Source organism: Vespula vulgaris, chromosome 4, assembly GCF_905475345.1.
Source record: "Vespula vulgaris chromosome 4, iyVesVulg1.1, whole genome shotgun sequence".
Lineage (NCBI taxonomy): Eukaryota > Metazoa > Arthropoda > Insecta > Hymenoptera > Vespidae > Vespula > Vespula vulgaris.
Genome location: NC_066589.1, coordinates 6,446,630 through 6,474,583, shown reverse-complemented (window position 1 = coordinate 6,474,583; position 27,954 = coordinate 6,446,630). Strand labels below are relative to the sequence as shown.

Sequence of the window (27,954 nt, the reverse complement as noted above, 5' to 3'; positions counted from 1 at the left end):
ATACCAATTAACGGTGTCTGGTAAGAGGCAAAGTAAAAAAAAAAAAAAATAAAATAAAATAAAATAAGCAGAAAAGAAAAGAGAAACGAAGGAAGAAGCATTTACGAAATATCGAATTCCCGTATTAAAGTTTTATTAATCAAGACGATTTATTTATTTACCAAATTTACGAAAAAATTAATGTTTGCCTGAAGCGAGTGTAATATACTCTAAAGTTTTATTTCGAAAAGGTATCGTCGATTCCCAAAGCAGACAGACAGGATTTAATCGAGTTGAATCGAGTTTGCATAATACAGGCTTTCCTATCGGTACGATCGATCTCGGTCTTAGCTAACGTCAAGAAGTAAGGAAGCGATAGCTTGATTAACGATCAACGCTTAGATCGGCCGATCTTCTTAAAGTCGGCCATCGAATCGAAGAAGTAACAAACATAATCTTTTACCCATAAAACGTATACTATGTATTTAACGCGAATAGTCCTGACATTATTTTCACAGATAAATATGGTAGGTGTGTTTATATAGTTTCATAGTAGCTCGCCGCACGATTTATCTCGCGGTCATTTTTTAAGTATTATTTGCAACTAAAACGCGCCGGAAACTCCGTTGCAGCATGAGTTTCAAGAGGTAGCTACAGAGAGAATTACCAGGGCAGAGCTAATGTCACCCCATGCGCTAAGATAAGAAGCTCGAGCGGCTCTGTACCCGCAGCCACCCCCCACCCCTAACTCGGTTTCTTTTCCTTTTCGTCCTCGTCGTCGTCGTCGTCGTCGTCGTCGTCGTCGTCTTCTTCTTCTCTTCTTTCTCCTCCCCCTCCTCCTCTTTCTCTTCCTCTCTACCTCGTTCTCTACCTCCCACCAGTCAGCCTCCACCTCCGCCACCATCTTCCTCTCCTCCTCTTTCTTCTTTCCTTCTTTTTCTTCTTCTTCTTCTTTCTCTCCTCTCTCAACCCACACCAGAGTCCTCCGCTTGAGTTATGAGGGCGATTTTTATTATTCGCGTACCTCCACCCATTCTCGGAGCTTCCCCGACCCTCTTTTTCTTATCTGCGAGTGCTCATAGACGCTGCCTGGTTCTGAACGCGCTCGCGCGCACGCCACCGTACAAACTTCTTTCGGAAAAGGAAGGAGACGCACTTTGAAGTTACTTTCGGGGTAAGGAGATATGCAGATTCCAATGGAATCGGGATAAAAAGCTTCCGATGCGACTTTTTCTTCGTAGTGTACTCTCATCTCTCTTTTTCTCTTTTTCTTCTCTCTCTCGCTCTCTCTCTCTCTCTCGGATCTTCCGATATATTAAGAACTATACTACACCAGCTATCATTCATGCCAGTTTCTTCGTTGCTCCGTAGCCACGATAAAAACCTTGGGAATCTCTAAAGCGATTACGTCATGGTTTTTACGAAATACGAGATTACCGCCATTAAATTCACGTTCGAAGTAAGTAATACGGCCGACTCTACGTATGATTATTCCATTGAAAGAAGAACCACGCCGAACGATCGAACATCGACGTTTTAGATTTTGAGGAGATTTCTCGATGACCTATTCGTGTTCGCTCGTAAAATTTCACCGATCTTAAATCGTCCCGAAGGTCCGGCAAAAACGATCCGTCTTCTCTAAGAGAACGTGATAACCTTACGTGATAAATTAAACTCAGCTTTCAAACTTTTCCAATCGAAACTTTTACTATTGTCATCGAACTCGAGTAGGGTAAACAGTTAAGTTATTGCCCATTACATTTAATACGATATATATATATATATATATATATATATATATATATATATGTACCCAGTTATTTTATACGTATCGATAAAAATAAATTTGACAAAGTACAAGTTCTTAACACACCTAAATGGTTCGCTTTTATCTCGAGTCAAAACAACTAGAACGAGATCCTTCGTCTCGTTTCCGTCGGAAATACTATGACTCTACGCGAAGAAGCAGAGAATAAAAAAAAATAGAGAAAGAGAAAGAGAGAGAGAGAAAGAGACACAGACACACATATACAAAAGAAAAGGAGAGAACGAGCGATTAAAGCGGCGTAAATCAAAAAACCGTCCGTTTTCGCGCGCCAAAATTCGGCTGGATCGTGGCCGGCCGGATGATAAAGCGAAATGGGATAGTCGCTAATCGGCAATGGCTCGAAAGAACTGGCGGGCTGCCCCGTAAACAACGTTACCTCGCGTAATGTACTCGCAAACCCCTTTCTCTCTCTTTCTCTCTCTCTCTCTCTCTCTCGTTCTCTTTATACCGGCGTGTATCGTAACTATACGCTGTTATAGTCCGCACGCGGTAGCACTTACTCTTCGTAGCACTATCTCTCTCTCTCTCTCTCCCTCTCTCTTTCATTCTCTCGTTGTAGTGGAGAGGCCAAAAGAGAAGAGAGTATACATGCTCGTACCAGTGGTTTATACGAAGGTAATGTAGTAGTACTGGTGGAGATGGAAAGGGTGAAAGGGGGTGAGGAGAAGAGGGCAGAGAAGCAGAGCCACGACGGACGAGTTAGAAGAGGGGCCGAGGACGAGGTACGCGAGGAGAGTTATGACGCCGCACAATTAGCAGTTCGTGTGAGAGAGATCGATCGCCGTCGAGAACATACATCAACGATGTAAACGCGTATCTCGCGCCTATGCGCGCGCGAAACAACGCGATTCCCTCGCGCCCTCATCGTCCATCGCGATCCCTCTCTTTCTCCTGCTACCCTTTTTACTTTTTCGTTTTCTCTTCTTTCTCTCTCTCTCTCTCTCTCTCTCTCTTTCTTCTTTTTTTTTTGATAGGTTATTATTATCATGTTATGACGTCGACTTCGTTAACGACGAAATTTTACGCACTGAATAATTTCAAAAATATCGTCGATCGATCCTCGATTCTCTTCATTTCCTTTCGTAATCTTCCGTGAAATGAGATTTCTTCACAGAGAGCAATTTTGTTTATTAAATCGTTACGAAAGCCATGCGATGATTCATACAAAATTGGCTTGCGATATCGTTTATGTTATGTTATTGTATATTTATATCTTCATTCTGTGAAAATGCTTGGAAGGTTGTCAATAAAGGCGCATAATCGTTCGAATGTGAAGAAAAAGTTGTTGTATATATCACGACTATTTCGGATTAAAATTATTCGCTCTGTTCGCAATCTCTGTTCTCAAAATGTTCATGTAGTAACAGGTAGATATCGATTGATAATTTTTTTTCGGCGAGGACGACGACAAAATATCACGTCGATGAATTGGATCACAGTAATACCGTCGCAATGTAACTTTTGACCGGAACGATCGAAGAAATTCGTACAACGCCGCTTAGCCAGTCGTAATTTCGTACAACGATTTGTCAGTGGCACAAAAGATTTATCTCGCGAGATCGCTTAATAATGGCGATGTGTACGATCGTAGATGCGACGATCCGTCATATCGGCGCTACTTTCGCCGCTTCGCTACTACATTTCGGGGGTGTTTTATGATTCAGAAATTTATGGTCCATGCAGGAAAATACACAATCTATTTCGACGTTCGAGTTTCGCCGGGGCACGACGTATTTCAATCTTCTCTTTGAGTCGAATAAACGCAGACGGATATCGTTTGTCGCTTATATTGGAAAAGAGACAAAAAAAAAACAGGAAGAGAGAAAGAGAAAAAGAGGGAGAAAAATTACCTGAAATCTCCATAGCGAGGCATCCTCGATAACGGAGAGATGAGTCTGGTCGAACATTCGATCTTCTAAGTTTCACTGAAATCTGACGGGGGACACTTTTCCACGTAAAATAGGTAATACGTACAGGACGGTAGTATGTCTCAAGAGCGCGTGCCATCGGGTTAAGTTACGAGGCGTTTATGAGCCATAAGCGATTCCACCGACTAGATAGAGTTACTTAGACGAGTTATTTCACTACTTTCGTGACTGGAGAGAACGAGAAAGAGAGTTCTCGGTAGGGTGGGTCCCGAGTTGACGCGAGCTCACGGTGCCTCGCTCGGATAGATCAGAAGGACCGCCTGCGACTGCCTGATTTACTATGGTGGACTCTCGACGTCCTCTACGATCTCTCTCTCTCTCTCTCTCTCTCTCTTTCTCTCTCTCTATCTATCTATCTATCTCTCTCTATCTCTCTGAACCGCTCGGTATGATGGGATTTTCTGACGGGGGTAAAAGGGGGCTGAGCTGGGACAGGGACTGAAAGAGGGATAGGCGCCCCTCGTCCTGGGGTGGAGCCTACGAGACCACTCTGGACCAAAGTACCCTTCCCACTCTCTCGCCCTTGTCATCGACGTAGCATGCATGAAACTTAGGAACTTATGCGAGCATTACCCTACACCATACAAACTGCTACTTGTCCTGAAACTTCGATATTCCTCCCTTTATATCTATTTACCATCTTTTATCTGTATATTAATTATAAATTATATATTAATTGGAATATATTATTTTTCTGAAATTATAAATATTAAAAATCATATATATGTATATATGTGTGTGTGTATAAAATTAAAAACGATTTAGAAAAATGGTTGTTTTGTTACGTAAAAGTATATAGAAACCTTTGAATTTTTCCAGGTGTAAATTCTATTACAAGATGGAGGTAAGCAAGCAAGAAGGCGTTAATGTTGAAACGGATCTTTGAATTTTCCTCGGACAGTTCGCGCGCTTCGTAGTTCACTTTATTTCTTACGTTCGCGTAAAGTGAAGAAGTTGAAACGCAACATTCCTGCATTCGTTTACATTCGCGTTTCACGCAACTTTTTCCGGTATTTGTTCGAAATTATACGCCGACGAACTATAATATTACAGTCACGTCTTGCTTCTCTATCGACGATCCGTTGAAAAATTGTACCGAGAGTAAAAACTATGCGATACTTAGAAGAAATCGCAAACGCGTTAAATGAAGTTATTATTTACGATCCTTGGAAAAGAAAATGTATGTAGTACTTATTTATTTATTTGAACGAGAGCTCAGCGATGCGATATTCTTCTTATGAGAAATAAATTCCGCAATTAATACTAATGTTTATTTAAAAACATCATCGCGAATTCCTTAGAATATTCTAGATCAACAACGTAGAAAAAAACTCGTAACATAATAACATAATGAAATCGTATGTGTTTGTAGTTAATACATTCGTAAAAGAAAAAAAAAAGAAAAGAAAAAACAAAAAACAAAAAAGGAAAAGAAAAGAGAGAAAATTACATGTAAGGATATAAGATACGTAACCTTTGTAAATTAGTTTCTTTCATACCTCTCGGATAGATTCGACTATTTCTCAGAGTGCAAGGGTGGAGTTTAGACTTGCAACCTCCCCTGAATAGATTATGGTCGTATGGTTGCATGGTGGGTGCCCAGGCCTACGGATTCAATATACAATGGTCCCCAGGGTGCAGCTCGATGAATCGTAGGTATGTGAGAAAGAAAGAGAGAGAGAGGAGGTTCGGAATAATTTCCTTCTCTTTCTCAGTGAATCTTTTTTCACGGACCAGTAAAATCCTTTGGCAAAATTAATAACGCTTATATACCGATGCAGCACACTGCGTTCGTGACGCTCGACGCATCTTCCTTCTCTTTTTCATTCTCATCCCTCGTTTTCTCTCTCAATGGAAAGGTTTGAGCATATGCGTGAATACGTTCCATCATTATATTTTCTCCTTTTTTCTCTTTTTTTTTTCTCTTCTTCAAAAGTCATTCGCCACGGGGCGTTAATCCGAACGGTTCTAGTCGCATTTACATTTAATCGGTTGAAAATTCAAAAGAGGTAAATACAGAGAAGTCTCGACGTATTTCGTTCTCTACTCTCTCTCTCTCTCTCTCTCTTTCCCCCTCTCACCTCACTCTCTATCGTCTCTCTTTTAATAGCGAATGAATCGAGAGGAAAAATACTGTCTCTCTCTTTTTACGCTCTCCGACGATCCGTCATTGACAAAGAGTTTTCAATGTTTTATATTTCTTTTTCTTTTTTTTCATTTTTTTTTCTTTTTTTTTTTTATATTTCTATTCCGAGAACATACGAGTTTTCTATCTCTGAGAATACGATCGCTCCCTATTCTCTTTCTCTTTTTATCGTACGTACATATATATGTGTACGTATATACGCGTAGCCAGAGGCAAAATGAGCACGAGTCGTTACATTGTTCACCTCATTACTATTCCTCTAAGAAATATCTTGATAAGATCGCACCGAGTAGAGTTGGCTTTGACCACCGGCATGCGAATTAAGCAATCATAGTTGGTACGGCGAATGCGTCGTTCGTCAGTCACTGTCACTCCATCTTCTCTCTCTCTCTCTCTCTCTCTTTGTTTCAGTGATTATGGTAGCATCGTTCCACTATTCCACGATAATCCATATAAGTGCTCGTTCAATGTATTACGAAATCTTCTCTTTCGTAGGAATAATCGTTACACTTCGTTGCGCGAGAGTAACAGTCGTAACGATATCGTCTGCTCGATGTCTTTCCGTGTAATGCTCCTTCTCGATCCTTTTGAATAAGCTTGTATTGATTTTCTAATATCAAGGTGACGCAAGAGAAACGTAAACGAAAATGAAAAAACCTTGCCAACGTACACACATTGTTTTTCATTTACGAATAGAATTCTCGGAACTCTAGATAAGTACAAGAACATATAGATACAAGTTTTTATATTCGGTCACATTTCGTAGAAAAACAAAGTCACATTTAACAAGATATATATATATATATATATATATATATATATAAATACATATTCCACAAGAATTTCCAAAGAAATCGTCTGTAGACGATTCCAATTAATTTAATAAAGATTAAATGACGATGATTTCGATGATAGTTCGATATCGAATAGGATTTTCCTAAAGCTGTTGACGGGCGACACAACAATCTCAATTCGGGCCAGATCCAGTTTAGAAGCGATGACAGTTATGGATCTCGACATCGCAACGGCTCGCGTCGGCCGTGGCTGACGTCGTTTGTCATTCCCCTGGTCGAGTCGGCGACACTCACTCGGCTACCCTCCCATAGAGGGTGGTGGCAAGAGGAGTGAGAGAGAGTGGGGATGACGTTATATACCCTACAATGTCAAAAGCTCGCTGCCGATTGCTACACGTGCTTGCTAGCTAGGCACAGGCATATCGCGAGAGTCGTCTCAGCTTACGTAATACACTGCCGCCATATTAGCTCGCACCAGGTAGGATAACACGGTCCGTTCTCTTCACTCCCCTCCCCCATGCTCGACCTCCGCCAGCACCTACCTCTACATAGCCTGCTAGTCTGACAGCTCGGCTGGCTTCGCTACGAGGAGTAGTTAATATACTGGTTTCTCCTCGTTAGTCCAGCAACATTACGCCTCGGGACACGTCTACAGCGGCCGAGCCTTGCCCCGACGCTCGATCTGCGTCTTCCAACGTGACGTCTCAAAGACGTTAACCGAAAATTTGTAAGACTAGTTAGATACTGAATTTCGTATTATCTTTTTATCATCTTCTCATTACATTCGAAATAAAACGCGAAACTCAGAATTAATCCAATTAATCCAAATTAATCCAAATCCATTCATATACGATATACATTTGATATATGATAATACGTTTGAAATGAAAATCGTATCGTACTGTATTTATGATCGATCGTCCAACGTTATAATTTCTTAGGAGAAAATGGATTTTCCTTAGCAGTATACTTATCAAGTATACAACGTTGTAATACAAAGGTTTGGTTACATAGTAATGTTCCTTTCTGTTAAGGAAAGTAAGAGAAGATTGATAGATGTACGAAACGACTGAAGGTTACGTAGAAAGTGGAAAGAGGGAAAAGGTGAACTCCAGTAGAAGGTCACGGGAATAGCGTGAGGGAAGTGAAATGAGCCGAGTGGCGTCGCTTTTAATGGAGTGAGGGAAACAACATTAACTTAAGAGCAAAGCAGGGTGCGAGAATTACACGGAAATGGCCGTGGGCGTTGAGCAAGTGGGGAGGAGATGGAAGAGGTAAAGGAGAGGTAACACCGAGTCGAGTTCGTACTACGATTCATAAACTGGCAATTATCCTACCGCCCCCTTTTCAGAGGATTCTCTTGCGTCTTTCGAGAAGCCATTAGATCCGAAATTGGATTGGTAACCACGATCGAACAACGTGTCGCTTCGATTTCACTCTTGATTAACGTTCTACCTCTTTCGAGAAATTCGAGTTCGCACACCTTCGGATCTCTCCTGGATTCTCTCTTTCAAGTTTCATCGGTATTACGATTTAATCTACGATTTCACGCGCAAGCCCCCGGTAATTTTTTCTCTATCCCGTAGCTGCTCGTATTTCAAACACGATGAAGCGCACGCCCGACCGAAACTGTCATTTTCATCGACTTGCGATAAATAAAGAAACTCAACGCCGAGTTGCTGCAATCTATTTTAAATGTTCTCCAGAGACGATGGCACTCCATCAATCACGCGTTATTTCCAATGAACCTCCAGCGAAACTGCGATTCTTTCTCCCACGCGGTAGCTCGTTTGATGAATTTAAATAATGCATGCTTTCGCTCTGCTCAAATTATTTTTCTCCCTCTTTCTCTCTATCTCTCTCTCTCTCTCTCTCTTCCTCTTTCGTTCCATATAACATAACGCGCAAATTTTTAAATGTTAAAAAAGAAATACTACAAGATATTAGATAAATAAAGTAAACGTAACGTAAATTAAAAGAGTTATGTGATTGCTAAGATTAAATCGATCGACCTCACTATCGATATCGTCGAAGTTTCGTGAATCAGGAAACACCCTTGGAATATTGGAACGTTCAGGCAAAGACATTTGGAGATAGAACAGTCTACTTTTATATATATATATATATATATATATATATATATATATGTATCTATTGTACATACATACATATATACATATATATATATATATATATATATATATATAGGAGTGTGGGAAGTTGCAATTTATCGAATGATAAATTCCAAGAAGATAGGATCGCGGTTAGATTAAACGACGATTCGTCCTCCTCCTTTCGTTCTCCGGCACCTATTCCTTCGCCCAATGTTACGTTCGTTCCCAGCAACGAAATTAAATATAGGGGCCGAATTGCAGTTTCTACGAAGATATAGCCTCTTCTTCTTCCCTTCGTCTCCCACCTTCGACCTCTTTCTCACCGCGAGAAAAGAACACCCCACGTCCGACTACCACCCACTACCCACGAAAAACGAATCTCTCTAGTTCTTCCTCTTTCCCTTATCTTCTACCGCAGGCATTTTCCTCGATTTTCTTCGTCTCGACAAACACCACCCTCTTGTATCCGAAAGCCACTCTCGACTCTTGGTCGACCCTCCGATCTCGTCTTCTTCGGGGTAACCAACCGTTATCTCGAGAGGAGTCTCCTTTTGCCGGAGGAGATCCTATTGGGACGTAGATAATACGTTTCGCTAATATACCAAGTAGGTGATATACAGAAATAAGAAGGTATACCGAAATGATATACAATGGAACGAACGTAGAAATATACCTAATCCTCATTCCGCTTAACTTAATAGGACTCCGTTTATTTATCAGAAAGGAACGTATACGTCGCATTCTCTTTCACTCAATTTTCTCCTTCCATTTCTTTTTCTAATACTAATCAAGAAGAAAAAACTATATATATATATATATCAAAGTAGGTAAGTACGAATTAGATGAAACTAACCCAACAAAGAAGAAAAGGAAAAAAAATACTTGGTTTCTTTCCGACTGGTATATACGAGTGAAATTTCACAGATGAAAACAAGTAGGTAATATATTTTTCTCTTTCTTCGAAAGGAGAGAAAAAGACGCAACGTCCATCGCCGAGAGATAAGACTAATTCCGGGTGTTTCGCACTCGAACGGTAACGATACGTCGTGGCGATACCTAGAGCCTGGTGGTAGACATACCCCTTGGCGGAGCAACCCCTATCAAGGGAGCGAGAAAGGGAGGGCATGGAGGGTGGACGAGCGTGCGGGTGAGTGGAGAGGAGTGGAGAGGAGAGGAGAGAGGAGCAGCAGCAGCAGCGTGCTGCCCGCACCAGGCGCCCCTTCGCATATTTCACCGGGAATTTACGAGCCTCGATACGACAGGGAAATTGCAAGAATGGCGGAGTAATCTATCTCTCCTTGCCTCCGTGAGCTCTCTCTTCTTTTCCCAGGTTCCCTCTCTCGAGTTTCTCTACCCTCTCTCTCTCTTTCTCTCTTTCTCTTTCTCTATCTATCTAACTCTACCTACACTATTACACTTACAGACGTCTGCTCGCGCGCGCACATATTCACCTTCACCGTTTCTCCAAGAAAATACCTTCTATCTCCTCGTACAGATAAAAGGGATTTGTCCTTCCGGTCCAGGCTGCCGCGAGAGCCTAATTGTGTTATTGAGATAAGGAGCCGATCCCTTTTACCTCCCGCACGCTGCGCCCAGAATTCTTGATCGAAATCGCGATCGGCCACGAGAGTATTCCCTTCCGCCGACGTCGCTTGGACGTTTACAAGATTCCGATAGCACGCCGGGCTTGGAATTATTATACGTGTGCGTCGAGTTAACGATCTGTGCAACTCTTTCTTTCTCTCTCTTTCTCTTTCTTTCTCCTCCTTTCTTTCTTTCTTTCTTTCTTTCTCGAAGAAAAAGAAAAAGAAGAAGAAAGTCAAACGAAGGCGATAATTTATTAGCAAAGGTCTAAACAGATTGAGAGAGAAAGAAAGAAAAGAGACTTGTTCCACTGCAACTTCCTCGATCGATTCTATCTTTTACTGATACAACACCTTTCTCGTGATCGATAAAATATAACAATTCCTTTTATGTTATTATTATAATTCGTTCGAGTTTTTTAATAAGTATAAAGTAATTTGGATTAATCCTGAAAACGTGTAAAAAATCTTGTCTGAATATAGAGAAACGTGTTGAGATCTCTTTGACGATTCGTGAATAAATAATGGAAGGAAGGAAAATTGACAAGAGGAAGTCGACGAACGCATTTATGATCCCGAGCAATTTCCAATTAATTACTCGTCGAAATCGCAGGCAATCCGCACGTCCGATGTATAACGCAAAGTGCGAATTCATCGAAAGCGGAACCCCTACGGCGAGCTTCACCCTCTTATTGCGCTATAATTGCAGGAAAGGTTGCCAACGCCGTTCAACCGGAACCATTCGACCGACCCTCGTTTTATCATTTGCATTTTTCAAATCTCCAACAAATTTGCAAATAAAGCATTCAAGAAGAATTCTATCTACGGGGTGAACGAAAAATTCATTGCTCGGCCAAACTTCCTAGACGATTTTATTTATTAGATACTCTTCTCCGAGGCTTTTTGAACTGTATTTTTCAATCTTTTACAAATCGTAAACAAAGATTTGTAACTTTCATCAGTCATTTGAAAAATTGTGGCCCACTTAGGAATTTTCGACCGACCCTATATTTACCACAAAACATCGAGCTTTATCCAACGAATTAATATAAAGATTTTTATGTTCTTTCTCGAGGGTAGGAAAGAAGTAAAAAAAAAGAAAAAAAAAAGAAAAAGAAAGAGAGAAAAAAAAGAAGAAGAAAAGAAAAGAAAGAAGGAAAAAAAAAGCAAGAAGAACGAGACGATAGGAGTGTCAAATCGAAAAAGAATGAAACAGGATTAAAAGAGAGAGAAAGGGATGGAGAACGAAGAGAGAAAGAGAAAGAGAATGAAAGAGAAAGAGAGATAGAGAGAGAACTTCGTAGGAAAAGCACCATAGGTACTTGGTGTAGGTACATGGGTAATACATAGACGTAGGAAGGGAAACACCGTGGCATGGGCTAGTGCACACCTATATTCACATAACGTACCGTGCCGTAGCCGCGGCCACCGGTCGGTTTAATTTAACACAGCAGCTGTAATCCCATCCATTACGGGCGCAGTAATATACGATCGCTCGAGATTCATACTCCGTTTTTTCACTAATTAACAGACAGGACAAATCGCTCTACCGATCCAGCACCACCGACGTACTCCATCCCCCTCTCCTCACCAACCCTATCTATATACTACCCCAACACCTCCCTCTCCTCCCACCAGTCCCCTCGCTCGTCTCGCACTTTTCATTCTCTCCTCGACCCTTCGACTCCTTCCACCCATCGGACAATAAAATTTTCACGCCCTTTTGATCACCCGTCTGGTCTGCCATTTTGCTTTTCTGCTTGCACCTTCATTCTCTCTCTCTCTCTTTCTCTCTTTTAATTCTGTCGGTCGAGTTCCATTTTTCATTTGAAATTTTAATTGCTATTTATGAACTTAGAAATTCAGTTGATAGTTATATCTAACGAACGTTTGAACGATTAAACATTTTTTTTTTTTTTGTTGCAACTTCGTAACGATATATAAATAACGTATTGAATTGTAATTCGTAGATCGTGTTTCGTTTTTCGGGAGTTTCAGAGAGATCAAAGGTGGTTCTCGTAGAGTGTCAAAAAGTTGCACGAACAAGAAGATAATTAGTTACAACGTAGAAATAATCGAGACGGTTCACGAAGGAGCTATCTTCGAAAGGCAACGTACAACATACTCCAAGTTCCACGAGTACCTTCGAGTAATAACTCTCACGTCAATACGGTAGGCGTGACGAGCGTGCCACGCCACCTGCGTGCAAAAACGTCTCGAAAGAAATAATTAACGCGCATTAATCAAGCAGACCGATCGACTCGATCCAAAGGCTGCGATGTGGGTATGCGAGTCGAAGAAGCGCGCGATTAAGGGAGCTGAGGTAGGGAAAGGGTTAAAGGGAGATGTAACGCGACACGCGTGCCACGTCATTCTGTGTCGGAAGACACGATAAATCGACATTATGCCAGTTAAATAATATCATTCGTCATTTATAAGAATATAAATGATCGTCCGAGTCGTGTTGATTAATTCCTCAAGTTGGAGTATTATACCTGAAGTGTCAGATATTGTTTATTTTCATCGATAATTGAGATTAATGAAGATAAGTTGATTACGATTAATCAATTCAAGAACAATTATTGTAGAAAATATTAATAGCATGTAGAACACGAGGAAAAGACGAATGCGAAAGACACATTAGAAACGTACTACGTATTAAGGACGGTAAGAGGGTTAAAACCAATGATAGAAAGAGGGGAGAAAGAAAAGAGAGAAAAAGGATAGACTTAGAGAGAGAGAGAGAGAGAGAGAGAGAGAGAGAGAGAGATAGGGAGAGAGAAATACGGGAATGGAAAAGAGAGAAGGAGCTTCGGTTGTTCTCGGTATAAACTCGGCGTCTGCGTACTCGCGACAAACCGAGCGGATTTAATTGGATGGACACCATCGCGCAGTGCTTAATTAACTAATTAATTTCGCGCGGTATACGAACGCAAGAAGATATCGCTATTCGTCTGAAGAACGTAACTACTCCTGTTTCGAATCACGAAATATTCTTAGATTTCAAATAATAACTATTTATTAAAGAAGAAAATGTGTTCGAAGGGAATAACCTTTCTTATAAGAAATCTTAAATAACCATTTTACTTACATATTATCTTATGTTGGATTTTTATAAACGGGAAAAAAAATATGTGGGAAGTGTTTAACATTTATGCATACAAAGTGAGTACGTTACTATGTTAGTCTACCTACTCATTAAAATAATTACGAGTTTTATGTAGAAACATTCTAAAGGGGAACATAATAATATTTCTCATAATAAGGCATGTTAAATGCGCACGAAAACATATGTGAAAAATATCCGCCGGTTAGATGTAACATTACGACGATCATTCATTATTCTACAAAGTTTCAAAGGAAGAAAAACGAGATCTGTCATATGTAAAATCAATGGTGGAGGAGGAATTAACAGTTTGTAATATGCCATGTTTCATAATGTCAGTTTCATAAAATCGTTTTTGATAAATTCAATAAAATACATATCTTCTTTTTATAATCGTTGCTATGTATTTATTAGAATATAGATTAAACAAGTCACTCGTTTCTCCTTCATTTTATTTCCTTCTTTCCTTTAAACCTTTTATTTACAGAAAAATATACTTGGAAAAATTTGAAATGCGGGTACACCTTGATACCTAATTGTGATACCTAATAGCAAGTACAGTCGATGGATCCTATCTTAAACGAATAAAACTTTCTTGCTTATCCATTGGATCGTTAAAAAAAAAAAGATAAAAAAAAACAACTATTCACCAACGAGTACCCGCATATAAATGGTTAAAGACGCCGATTTTTCTTAAGTTTCTGGCAAATTACGAGATATCGTTTATTCCTACCATTTATTTCGCAGTCATTTATATCACATAAATGGTAATACCGCCGTGTTTGATAGAAACGTAAAGGTCTTATAGTAAGGTAGAAAATAACTCTCTCTCTCTCTCTCTCTTTCTCTCTTTTTTTCTTTTTCTCTTTTGGAACGACTAATATAGCAACGTATGTAGATCCGGTTAAGGGAGGAAAAGGAGAAGGGCTTAAGAGAAGGCGACGAAGGAGAATAAAAGAAAAAAGAAAAAGGGAGAGAAAGAGAGAGAGAAAGGAGGAGAGAAAGAAAAGGAAGAGATAGGAAGGATTTGCATTTCATAAAACATATGCCATCGGTGCGTAGAATAAGAAAGCTGCATACTCGGCGATTCTTGAGAATGGAAAAAACCTGCCACCTTGAAATTTGCTCTAAACGAAAAAGGGCTCTTTGTTTGAAAAAAAGTTCCACGGGTTCTGCAAAATTTTATAAGATATTACATAAACGATATTTTCTTAATCGGATCCTTAAAATTGTTTCCTTAAAAAAAAATGTTTAAAGATTCGATACGTACGATTACACAAGATCTTTCTATTCTTGACATTTAAAAAAGAATAAGGATAAAACGAAGTATCACGAAAGATCGCGTCTAGCGTTTTACGAAAACGTCTTATTAGTATTCTTGTCACCTTCTATGACCTTCCAAACTCCTACTAGGAATCTGGCAGCAGTGTTATCGTAAAGATAGGACGATATAATTCGGACAGTATCAAGATACAAGACATTAATAAGAAGCGTCTGGCATCGATGCAAAAAAAAATCTGAAAAGGATCGTGAGATACAAAAGAAGACGAGAGTAATAAATAATAAGAAAATGTGCGAGGACGAGGACAAGATGTCAGAAAGGTGGAGTAGTAATGCAAGAAATACGAGTAGGAAAAGAGGACGATGGATACTCATAGGCGAGAGTATAATGGGGGGAACATGGAATCGTCGGTTAGATGGAAAAAGGTCGATGCGGGGTAAACGAGGACGAGCGTACACTTAACTTGAAGAATAGTGGTCCGAGTATAGACGCTCGAACGTTTTCGTTTCTGGAAAAGGAAAGAGTAAGAAAGAAAGAGAGAGAGAGAGAGAGAGAGAGAGAGAGAGAGAGAAAGAAAGAAAGAATCTTCGCGAAGGAGATGGTGAAAAAGAGAAAAAGGGAGGGGGTAAAGCGACGATGTAGGGAAACAAATCAACTCGTCCGTTGGCTCGCTCGAGTTTTTAGTGGCTAGGCTCCAAATATTTGCTTTGGTCGACGGGCTGCGCTCGGTCCGCCGCGCTGATTCGAGCTCAGGACAGATATATACCGTTACCACCGACGAACTCTCCTAGCATCGTCGAGAGAAAGCCTCGTCTCTTCTCCTAGCCAGGCCTTAGCCGTACAACGGATAGCCAACAACCCATACCATTTCGCTTTTAGTATCGTTCTGCTCTTCGAGTAGACTCTCCAGGCCACCCCACCCACCCTCTTAACTCACCCTCGTAGCTCTCCTTCCTTTCGATGCTCGGCCTAGCTCTTTCGCTGCCAAGAATACGCTGGAAAGTCGTTCGTCAGAGGCATTATTATACGAATGCCACGATATTGCCAGAGCATTCGTTCCATCGCCACCACCCACACCCTCCAGAAATTTTCCTTCGAATCTTCTTTCCCTCTTTTCATCTTTCTTTATCTCTTTCTCTCTCTCTCTCTCTCTCTCTCTCTCTCTCTCCTTCTTTCATTACATCTTCACGATCACCCCTTCGTCTTGGCTAGCCTTTTTTCAACCATCTCTTTCTCCCCCCCCCCCCAGAAATTCTCGTCACATTTCTTTCTCTGGTGTCCTCGAATTTGGCAGTAATTTCGCTAAAGTCTCACGACTCGAACATAATTCAAAGCCTCGTTGCCTCTCCCTCGCTCACTCACCATTCGAACGTGGCGCCGATCTTCCTTTTTTTTCCCTTGTTCTTTTCCTTTCTCAATTCGGTCCAGACGCGATTATTAATGCACTTCCGCGGCGTCGTTCCAACCGATAGCAGGGCGGACAGCCTGGGTGAAATTATCAAAACATGTATGCAAAGTTATGGGCATACATTCGCGATGAATTTACGCGGAGTACAGTCGTTAGACCGTAACGAGCGTTTTCACGGGAAGCCGCTGGTTACCTTGACCAAACGCGTTTTACACTCGACATTTTCTTCTTTCGTATCTTGCATATTATTGCATTCGAATACGGGCTTATGGCCGATCCGCGATGAATTTAATCGCGAAGGGAAATCTATTTTTACTCGGGACAGAGAGAGGAGGTGGAGTTTGAGATTGGTGGAGTTTAGGAAGGGGTCGGTACGACACGCCTAATTTGAGTTTATTCCACGAAGTGCCGAGCGAGACGAGACGAATGGTCTCTCGTGATGGAGAGAAACAAAACTCTTGAAAAACGGAAAAAAGAAAGAAAGAAAGAAAGAAAGAAAGAAAGAAAGCAAGGAAGGAAGAACAAAAAGAAATGTTTAAAAGTTTAATTTGAACAGTCGTCGTTGGATATGTATACGTAGTCTGGTACTCCCTTTTAATTGAGATTAATACACTCTGATATTCAATTTTATTTCACGAAGAAAGAGAATAAAAAAATAAATAAATAAATAATCCCTAACGATCCCTTCTATAAATTTCTTTCAAAAGCAATTAATTTTCAACTTCAAAAAACTTTGATTTACGGATATACTCTATAACGATTATAACATATTCACTTACGAAAAAACTTAGGAAAGATAACTAGCATGTAAATTTCTTAAAGCTAAGCAAAGCTGGAGCGGAGAGATAAGTCGATGGATTTTCGCGGACCTTGTCCAAGGGCAAGATCTCGGAACGTTCCTCCAGGGCTCTGCGGTTTCTCGGGCAAGAAGTTTGGATGGTTAATCCAAGTCCGGTTTGTCTCGCGGCGGATGATAGTCGAGTGAGCAGCGTGGCACATGCGAGACCGAACCACGCAGATGCGGATGTGTTGGTCGAAACCGCAAGAAAGCAAGAAGGCAAGTAGCTACACGACCACGGGAGCGATCAATCAATGTTGCCCGTCCGACGGTAAAACAATACGATGTTGCCTCCATAATTGACGGGAATCCATCATCCGTGTTTCGCGACTTCTCCCACCGACTCGTCCTCTTCGACTGTACTTCGGCTGTAGACCAAGTTCACAAGGGAATTCCTTATCATCTTGGAATGTCATTGGATACTGACTGGATGTATACAAGAGATAGAGATAGAGATAGAGAGAAAGAGAGAGGGGATATTTCTTGAGTCACAGACTTTACCACGTGACCACATCGATTGTTTTGGTTCTTCGTATTCCAAACACACTCCTACCAGTGTGTTTACGTGAACTGGTATTTCTCGAGGTAGCTCATTGGCCGATGGAAATGGACAATATACCGCATGGAATAAAGATATTGGCATACCGATTGTTATCTCTGAATCTAATAGTCTGTATCCATACTACGTATCGTACGTTAAAGTAGACTTTCTTGCCCTTTCGTAAGTTTGATACGTAAGTATACTTTGAAATTATACGGATTGGAAGGGCCGATGAAAGTAAAAAATATTCCACGGTCCTAGAAAGCGGAGGCACCGACGTGGAAGAGTGCGGGTAAACTGCTAATCCCCCAATCCTTGAGCTTAACTAATTCCCAAATGAATTATGAGACTACCACGTTAATTCCAAGTAAATATTCGGAATACAGATTACATTAATCGTTACGGATGCAAATAACGAGCAAGAGAGACGGAGAGAAAGAAAGAAAAGGATATATACAATGATCTTTCTTAGGAAATCTACATAATTTCGCACTTACAAATACTAATTTTATACGGACGTTATTCCATGATTACCAAAAGAAGATATATCTAATCGGTTCGATCGATATAAATAAAAAAAATAAAAAGGAAAACAGAAAATTTCGATTCAATTATATTTAATAAAGATCTCTACATTATCTATTGGCAGATCCAAATTCGCAAAAGGTTAGAATACAATGACGATGAATCATCGAGAGTACGCTCGAGATACTGGTTGAGGATCTAAGTAGCAAGTAGAGGTAAGTAACTTGGAAGTTAGAGGGTTAGACCACCATAAAGAGAGAGAGAGAGAGAGAGTCGATGTACGTAGGGGAACACGTAGATAGGTGAAAGTGTTGGTAGTGTAGAAGGGACAGGACTGTGGCATTGTACGTGTGAATTCACACGTACACGCATATGCCCCATGTAACCTATCTCGGTTGTAGTTCACCTTGGTGGTAAACTCTAGTAGGTATCTACGGTAGAAACTCTGCTCTAATGCAGAGTAATGTTGATTTATACAGGCACGTTGCTCTCGACTCCCAACCCCATCACCCGTTCCACCATCGTACAAATCTGCCTTGTTTTGGCATTATCCAAACACTATGGTCGTCAAGAAGACTCGTTATATCTTCTTTTACCGATTCTTCGATACTACTCACGAATTCTCTTTCGATTTTTTGAACAACGTATTTTTTGCTTTTATTAATTCTTGGTATATATATTATTATATAGGTGTGTGTATATATATATATATATATATATATATATATAATGTTTGATTTAAATATATACGCGATAATTTCCGTAAATATTAAAAATACAAAACGTGTTGAACGTCGAACGATGTCAAGAAGAACACATCGTATCGATATTCAAGCGACGAATTTGCAGCTTAATAACTCGAAATATACAATATATATGCGTAGGTCGTGTTTCGAAGACGGTTTAATGACAGTGAAAAAAAAAAGAAACAGATAATGTAATAAAGAATATAAAAATAAAAAATGTAATAAATACGAACATGACTTTCACAGAGCTCAGGTCGGGTCATCGCAAATTCAAATAATTATCACTACGATGTACGCCCATCCCCTTTCCCCTTGACATCATACAACATTCATTCAACATTCGTCTGAATAAAACATTTTTTTGATACGTTTAATACTTAATGAAATAATCTCACGTGTATACCGTGAGATGAATGTTTTTCAAAGTTACTACGAAAACGAGCGAATCCTGAAAAGATAGCAAATTATTTTCTGATGATCTTCGGATCGGATCAGATCTGTTGTATCGTATAACGCAGAGGCGAGAAGTGGCAAGGAGTATCAAGGGTCATCGGTGCCACGCGCGTATATCAGCTAGCTGGAAGAAGGAGTAGCAACTCGAAGAAAGAAGAAAAATAAGAAAGGGACGAAGAGGAAGATAGAAGGAGAGAAGTAGTGAACGAAGGAGTTCATACATATTTGCGATATGTGGCGAGATAGGCGATAGGCGATTGTATGCACGAGGGCATATACACGAGAGATATAGCGCGAAGGAACGAGGAGGAAGAGGATAGATTAGATGTGCATATACAACTCGTGGGTAAATGCTTTATTGCGGATCCGTGGATCCTATATTCTCTCTCTCTCTCTCTCTCTCTCTATTTCTGCGTACCAATTCAACGAAGAGGGACTCGAGTCTCTCGCGGCGTCTATTGGTCAGCGGGAAAAGAGGGAAGTATGCACACACGCGACGTGCACCACCGACGTCCAGTCCGCACGAAAGCACGCCACGATCGTAAATAAATGCGGATGCATATACGTATTCAACGGCTATAACGTGTCCGTGCGCATAGGCGGCGACATGAAAGAAAGCAAAAGTCCCGTCACTCCAAACCTTGTATCCTCCTCGACTCGATGGACGTTCTCTTTTTCATTGCTTCTTTCACCTTGCTTTTATAGATCGTTTCTTTTCCTAACATTTACGCAATCACACGGATCGTCGTGTTATCCGATCTGTTATTCTCGTAGAATTTCGAATGCATGTTTTCGTGTATACGTGTGTATGTATGAATCGTATGACACTTCATATTTTACGAGTATGTATTATAGTGTGTAATAAAGACATCGACAAATTTAAGAAATCATTCTTAATTAATTATATAAAATGTGGGCTGTGATTATTTTTTATATTCATACGAAGAAACATGCTGTGAATAATCGTATTACTCAATTTCATCGTTATTCGATCGAGCCGCGCGACGTATTCGGAAATTATTTCGAAACGGCCTTTCGAGTAAACGTTTCCCACATTTTATTTAACGTCCGACGTAGAAAAGTAGTAAATCGTAGATAAAGATCTAAATCAAGTCGGTGACAGTATGTCTGAAGTGGTTAAGATCGTCTCGTCTAGATCTCCGGTAGGATAATTAAAAAGCAAGTCGTCCGTATATCTCCTACGTAAGTAAAATATCCAGAAGCATAGACGAGAGACGACAGTCGAAGAAATCTTATCCGCGAGTTTATCGTAAAAAAATACACGGATTGTCACTGACGTGCATACATACATATATAGATAGATACATAAAACGAACAGCGTAAAACCTGTCATTGAACGTAGCGTTGCGCGCGAGTACAGCCTACATACTTGTGTGTACGTCACGCGTGAAACCAAGCCTCGTAAAGTACACGTTTGTATGTAACACAGAAAAAGAGAAAGAGAGAAACAGAAAGAGAGAAAGAGAGTATCGTATATTCGCGAGGAGAGGTGTATCGAGTCTAGCGATACAAATGCATCAGTTTCACGGCTCGTCGGACAAGACAACGAGATTCATGCCCTTCTCATGCATGAATCAACAACCTTTTCCATATTTACATAACAACGCTCGACTCACGATGTGCACTGGCACCGTGTGGTGGGAGGTAGCTTGACAGATTGGGAGTATGGATAGGCTTTATTTCTAAGTGGTCGTCCTTCGAGCGTCGGAAGGGAGAGAACGAGAGAGAAAGAGAGGAAAAGAACGAAGAAAGAGGGAGTCGAGGGTGAAAAGAGGGAGTTCAGGATCGACTGGACAAAAAGGACGAGGAATGCTCTCTTTCTTTCTGTGTCTCTCTCTTTCTCTCTTTCTCTCTTTCCCTCTCTCTCTCTCTTTCTCTTTTTTCCCCCTTTTAACTTGTGCACTATGGAGTAGTCGGCGATCTCACATGAATATGGAAAAGTCTGTTAATTCGACTACCAATGGCGACGCAAAAAATTCTTCCTCGCGTATATGAGAAACAAGTATGGGGCCCCATGCTCTCCTCGTCGTCGTCGTCTTTGTCGTCGTTCGATCTTATACGAGTCTCCGTTTTGCGCGAATCGCATCGATAGACACGATAGACGGGTCGCTACGAAAAAGTCGCTAACGAGACGCGCCGTGTTCGTGTTTGAATTTAGAGAGAGGGAGAGAAAGAGAGAGATGGAGTGGAGAGACCAGAGAAGGGGTAGAGAGAAAGAAAGAGATCTGATGGCTTCGTTCGATGATAAATTACGTATAGTAAGTTGCACAATGCTCAGCGATCTCGCAAGAATCGTCTTCGCAAGGAAAATAAGGACGAGGCGGCCACGACGGAGTTAAGCTGGTACATACTCGGACAATGCACGCGCAAGCCGTGATGTAAATTCTCGAGTGCGTAATTTCTCGATATCCGCTATAAATCGCTGAACGACGAGGGAGAGCCCCACGATCGTTCTCAAGAACGAGAGTCACAGTTATCGACTCGACATCGACTCGCTTTTGTTCCGTCCGTTGCAATTATTCCCGGTTAAGTATGCGTTATTCCGCACTCTAATACTACAGTTCGAGTGCACTTCACATTTATGGGCCTGAGCACGCTTTAACGTAAATAAAACTCACGTCTTATATTACCTACGCTAAATTCGCGCGAACCTCGGAGCTAAATTGCACGCTAAATTTTCAACACAATTTTCACGAACGGACGTCCGTCTGAGAGAGAGAGAGAGAGAGAAAGAGAGAGGGAAAGTGCAACGACCCAAGACATTCGTTATCGCAGGTTGACGCCTAGCGATATTTTATCGCCGTAAATATCCGTCTCCCTGTGCTTGCCGCCAAAAGCTCAGATACATCGCTTTCGCATGCGCTCGCCTACTCTTGCATATACTTAGAAGAGTAGAAGCTTTTAAGACTAGAGTTTAATGCACGCAGCATCTTCCTTCGACTTACGTAGGTAGGTAGGTAGGTAGGTAGGTAGGTACAATCTAATGCCGTTAACTTTTATACCACGTGCGAATACCAAAAAAATATTTACTTAAATATTTCTAAGCACGTGCATGCACCACGTACTTACTTCCTCGAATTGCTAAGATTTTTCGAATCGAACAGCGATCGGTTATGAACTTATGAGAGATAACGATCGAACGTCTCTACTTGATTTAGTATGCGTCTCTTATAATCTATGTACTCGGAGACACATGGAATTTGAATTATTTTCTCTAGGTTCACGCTGTTCTCAGCGAAATTCTCGAACTTGGAAGAGCCTAACAGAACGTCGTTGGATATTAGATTTATCGGCCATACTTCATGGCTACGATCGAACAGGATTCTCCTCGAACAAGGCTAATGCGTTATCGTTCACGGTGACTCGAAGGAGCATGAAAGCGCATAGGTATGGTACTCGTGCGTTTCCCCTCTATACGCTCCAACGGATTACAGTGTACTCGCGCGAACTTGGATACGGAACACGGGCCCGATCTAGAGAGAACACGATGTCAAACAACGAAAGCACATCGCTTGTAATACCTTTCAAGTTTGTTCCTTCGTCGATATGGAACGGACAACTTAATTGTATTTTACACGAGATTCGTATTAACGTTCATTCTCACGATCAGAAGTTACACAAAAAAAAGAAAAAAAAAAAAAGAAAAAAAGAAACAAAGTTTGAATTAATCATAAAACGACACCCGATAATTAAACGCTTAACTAATTCACTAATATATTTTTTCTTCTTCTTTTTCATCTATAGATGATTAATATTCGACATGACTTTGATCGATACTCCACCTATACATATTTATTAGTAATACCGTCTTAATATATTATTCGAAATGTTCTAAAACCATATCGCAACGAAGAAAACGAAGAAGAAGAAGAAGAAGAAGAAGAAGAAGTAGAAGAAGAAGAAGAAATAGTAGGGTCCATGGAAGTAGAAAAGTTTCGATGAAGAATCGTAGCCTGCGAGAAGGCGACAGAGAGCACAAGCGGCACAAACCTTTGCCGGAGGGCATCGAAGGCAGTGGAGCAGCGAGCGCGCCAAAGGGAGGGCTCGCGTATTCTGCGGTGGGCTTGGAAGGGAAGGCGTGACACGACTGCAAAGTAAAAGGAACCAGGCATAGAGTCACCCGCGCAAGAGGGTGACATGCTGCCAAGCCGGTTACGGCCAGAGTCGGGCCGAGCGTGGAGCTTCGAGAGCGTCGTATGAGAGAAAGAGAAATAAAGAGAGAGAGAGAGAGAGAGAGAGAGAGAGAGAGAGAGATGGTAAGAAGAAGAGGGAGAGAGAAAGAAAGAGAGAGAACGTGGAGCACCGAGGCAGGTGAACATAGCCTAACCGCTAACAGAAACTCAGCACACCGTTCCGCGCTTGCACTCGCAACGCTCGAGTCGATCGCCGTCTCATTCTCTCTCCTTCTTTCTCTTACTCTCTCTCTTTCTCTTTCACTCTCTCCCAGTACGGTACACTTATGCGTGTACACGTACCTGCGTACGTGTCATTCGTGAGTAATGTCCGGAGGGCACCCGTTGATATTCATCTCCCAAGGGAGGAGCATAGTCCGCCTCGCGATGCGACGCGACCGGCTAATGTCCGACGTATCTTCATCCGAGATGTCGTCTCTCTCTCTCTCTCTCTCTCTCTCTTCCTCCCTCTCTCTCATCTGTGTGTTTCCTTCCTCTCTGTCAGACTTCTGCTGTCTATCTCTCTCTCTCTCTCTCTCTTTCTGTCTTCTTTCTCTTCTTTCTTTTTCCAACGTAGACTCGTTCTCCGATTCTAATCTTAGCATCAAAGAGGAGAATGATGAATTTGAGTAAGGAGATTTGTTCATGCCGAAATTATTTGTCTATCGTGAAAGAAAGTGCGTTATCTAAGCGTTTAAAGTTCATTCAGTGAATAAAGGAAATCGTTGCATCGACTGTACGAAAGCTCGAATACGTTTAAGAGGGATCGGTCTTTACGGTTCGGCAAGGATGCTGCAATAAGAGACGGAGGCTTTGCGATGATATTTCAGGATCGATAAATCATCTGCAGCAAGAGCGAAGCTCGTAGCAAAACCGGGCACCGATTCGCCGTCGAACTTGGCATAAAACTCGGCCGCACCAATCGTACCTCTTTCTTCATTCCTTCCTTTTTACCGAGAATCGCTAGGACAGAAGTTGTTAACGAAGAAATTCCGATAGGAAATCGTTCGCACCGTTTTGCACCGTTCGAACGATCGTACGACCAGTTTCATATTTTTTACGTCAGTCGAATCGCGGTAAGCGCACCATCGATTATAAAATCTGAAACGTTCGACGATAATGGCCAGATTACGTGAAAATTTATCGCCGCAATATAGATTAAAGAAAGGTGGCATGGTACATGACGTTCGATTTTCCATTGGATTTATTTTAAATACACGTCTTTCGGTCACTCCGACGAATTGACGTTCTTCGATTTAATCCGGTTTTCGAGCGACGACGACGATGACGACGACGACGACGACGACGGATCGTTTGCTTTCAGCGACTGATTTCGCGTTGAATAATAAGTAAATACGATCGAGCGAACGCAATAACGTTTAACTTTCCAATGTCTCATTTCTAGGAAGCCTTAGTAAATACAAAAAAAAAATCATTACACCTATAGAGATCAGTCGCGACAATATACACATAACGTTCGACAAAATATCGATAAGAAATTAATAAGTCATCGGTGTTGATCAACACAACATGGAAACAACGATGAAGTCATATTCTTGGAAAGACATAAAGACAAGGATAAAGAAATAGAAAAGGTGAAACGCTTCGTATAAACGTTCGTTTAGATCGTTAGATCTAACGTAGCAGTTAATATCGGGCGTTAACGGAATCTCCATCGGATCATTCCTCGTGTTTCGATAATCGCAACTACACCAGTCATGTGATTACACGTTACGCTTCCACGCGTAGACACGGCCACGTTCGTGAGTAATGTTGTCGCGTTCTGTTGATATTCATCCTCCAGCAGACGCAATTAGTGGGTCGAGTGACGCGTGCTCGATGCGCTACGCATCTTCATTGCTCGGAGACGATGTCGTCGACCTTCATTTACCGTATCGCCTGGATCAACGTTTCCATTGCACCAGTCCTTCCCGAAGGACTTGAACTTGATTTAAGGTAAGAACCGCAATCGTCCGATATCCCTATTTTCAACGATTCAAATTTTAATAGTTCTGCTTCGTAATTCTATTTCTTAGTTTATCGTAAAGTAAGATTTGTTTTTCTTTTTTCTCTTTTTTATATCGTCCATTGTATATCGTCCATTGTTACGTTGGATAATTATCACATACATTAGTGTTTTTTATGTACTTATAATTGATCGACTTTCTACTTAACATTAATCGAACGTTTACTGATATTGCGACTTTATCTTATCATTAATATTTTATTATCTAATAACCATATTAGTGTTTTTATGTAATTACAATTGATTAACTTTCTATTTAATATTGATTGAATGCTTATCGATATTGCGATTCTATCTTATCAGTAATATTTTACTATTTAATTATACTTGTTAATGAAAACGTCATATGTCGCAAATCTATAAATTAATAGCGGAAGAAGAATACTCGAATAGCCTACTCGAATAGGATATCTCATCGTAGTGATACTTAGCGAGAGAATCAAGCAATTAAGCACGTTACGAATCAAGATAAGCGTCTTAAGTCTATCCGGTCATTCTCGAGCTCATTTTACAACGAACGGAACGATTTCCTTTGTAGCGGCTATTCTACTCCACGTTCTTTGCGACCTAGAAAATCCCTTTAGCTGAAACAAGCGAGCCTTTCGTCATCGATTCTGATTTATACCGACGAGATCTCTCTGCGACGAGACTACGACTTACGTTGTCGTAGCCATGCCGACGCAAAGGAGAACCATGAGAATGTCTGCATCGCACAACATTCCTCAACGGCTCGACTCGACGTAGCGAGTTTCTTTGACCGATCGATCCTGTGAATTTGAGGACTTTCTTGCCTTTTACGATTTATCTTATCCGAGTAAGATCATTACTTTATGGTAAATATAATTAATTTCATAGAAGAGTCCATGTAATTAATTCTATCCATGCGAATGTCTTATCAATATCGAAAATAAATAATCGTAGGTAGATCTACTATAAGAAAATTATATATTATATAAAAACACACACACACACACACACACATATACATACATACATATAAAGAAATATTTCGAAGCTAGTGACATTCTCTAGATTTTATCGATATTTGAATATCAAAGCCACGTGAATTTTCGTAAGGTTTAAATATAAAAGAAAATACGTATTATCACGATAATATCTACGGTTTCCCGAGTTTTTGGGTCATCATAAGCTGGTCGAAATTAATGGGACAGGACAAATGAACTACTTATCGCGATGAAGAAAGAACGAGAATTAAATACGGTAGGATGATGATGGTTTACGAGTAAAGCGCATACGCGTGACGTGCCGCTAATCACTGCACTGACTCTACTACGTAACCGCACATGAGTTACGCTTCCGCGTGGAAATTTAGTTAGACGATTTCACGATCATCAAAGTTTCCAACTTTCCAACGTACCTAATATTCGCGTTTATCCGATGAAAATCTGGATGATAGATAGATCGTCTGATCCGTTTCTTTTTTCCTTTTTTTTTTTTTTTTTTTTATGAAGACCCGCATACAAAATCTTTTACTTATAATACTGAACCTCGTTCTCGTCGGCAGCTTTCTAATTAAAAGGTAATTCTTCATAACTTGTCTCGTTCGTGGCAACCAATCATTTGGATATTAATAGCGAAAAATATTTATAGTCCGGGCGATCAATCGTCATTGCTGTTAGAAATACGAGCACTACCTAATTGTAAGGAGATTACGAGGTAGAATGAGCGTACTAGAATACTCGCTCTATATCACGATCCACCGAGCGTAAAAATTCTCCGTAAATTTAATTGCCTCTTCGAATTTCGTTCGTACGCATTTAAGAACGATACAAACATTCTTCCCAAGTTAAATTTACGAGAGTCTACTTTTTTCTGTTATCGATAAGTTGGTTATGTTATCCCTTTATAAAAAAAAAGAAAAAAAGAGAAATTTATGTATCCTATATGTTATTTTATCGTTGATTCGAGAACGGAAAAAAAAGAAACATTGTTTTTTTTGAACACTGAAGGAACTTGGAAATTACGAGCTTCTCAAATAAGACACCGCCGTTCCTACCTATCCTACAATGTTAAAAAGCACGAATAACTCTGGTGATCGTCAGCCGCGGTTGGTATTTTCAGACAACGATCTCGAGGGAACAATAAAAATAGTGACGTTGACAGGGATCGACAGTGTTTCCTAAGGCACATAGCAAAGCGTACGCCGCGTAAAAGCCGAAACAAATCTCCGAGCGCGAAATAATACCTCGGCTCTGATAAAAAGGGGTCGTCCAACGAAAGATCCATTTTGGTGCCATCGAGACGAGACAAGGAGGACCTCGTGACCTGTTCTCTCGATGGTGCCCGCCCGACGTACTAGCACGGCTCCATCTTCTCGACGAACGACAAAGAAGAACGAGTATTTTCGGTCCACAATAGGCCCTCCTCCAGTTCCTTCGACTCTCCATCTAAATAAAGGCTTTCCGAGGATAGTAATGGTGCCGGAATGACTCGTCCGATAGGA

The 27,954-nt window shown here is 40.8% G+C and overlaps 1 protein-coding gene across 4 annotated transcripts in view; it reads right to left on the bottom strand.

Annotated features, from left to right (window-relative positions):
• The window catches only part of LOC127063327 (homeotic protein antennapedia-like), a 231,010-nt gene that overhangs the window by 189,201 nt on the left and 13,855 nt on the right, over window positions 1-27,954 (bottom strand). The gene's annotated exons all lie outside the window — the stretch shown is intronic.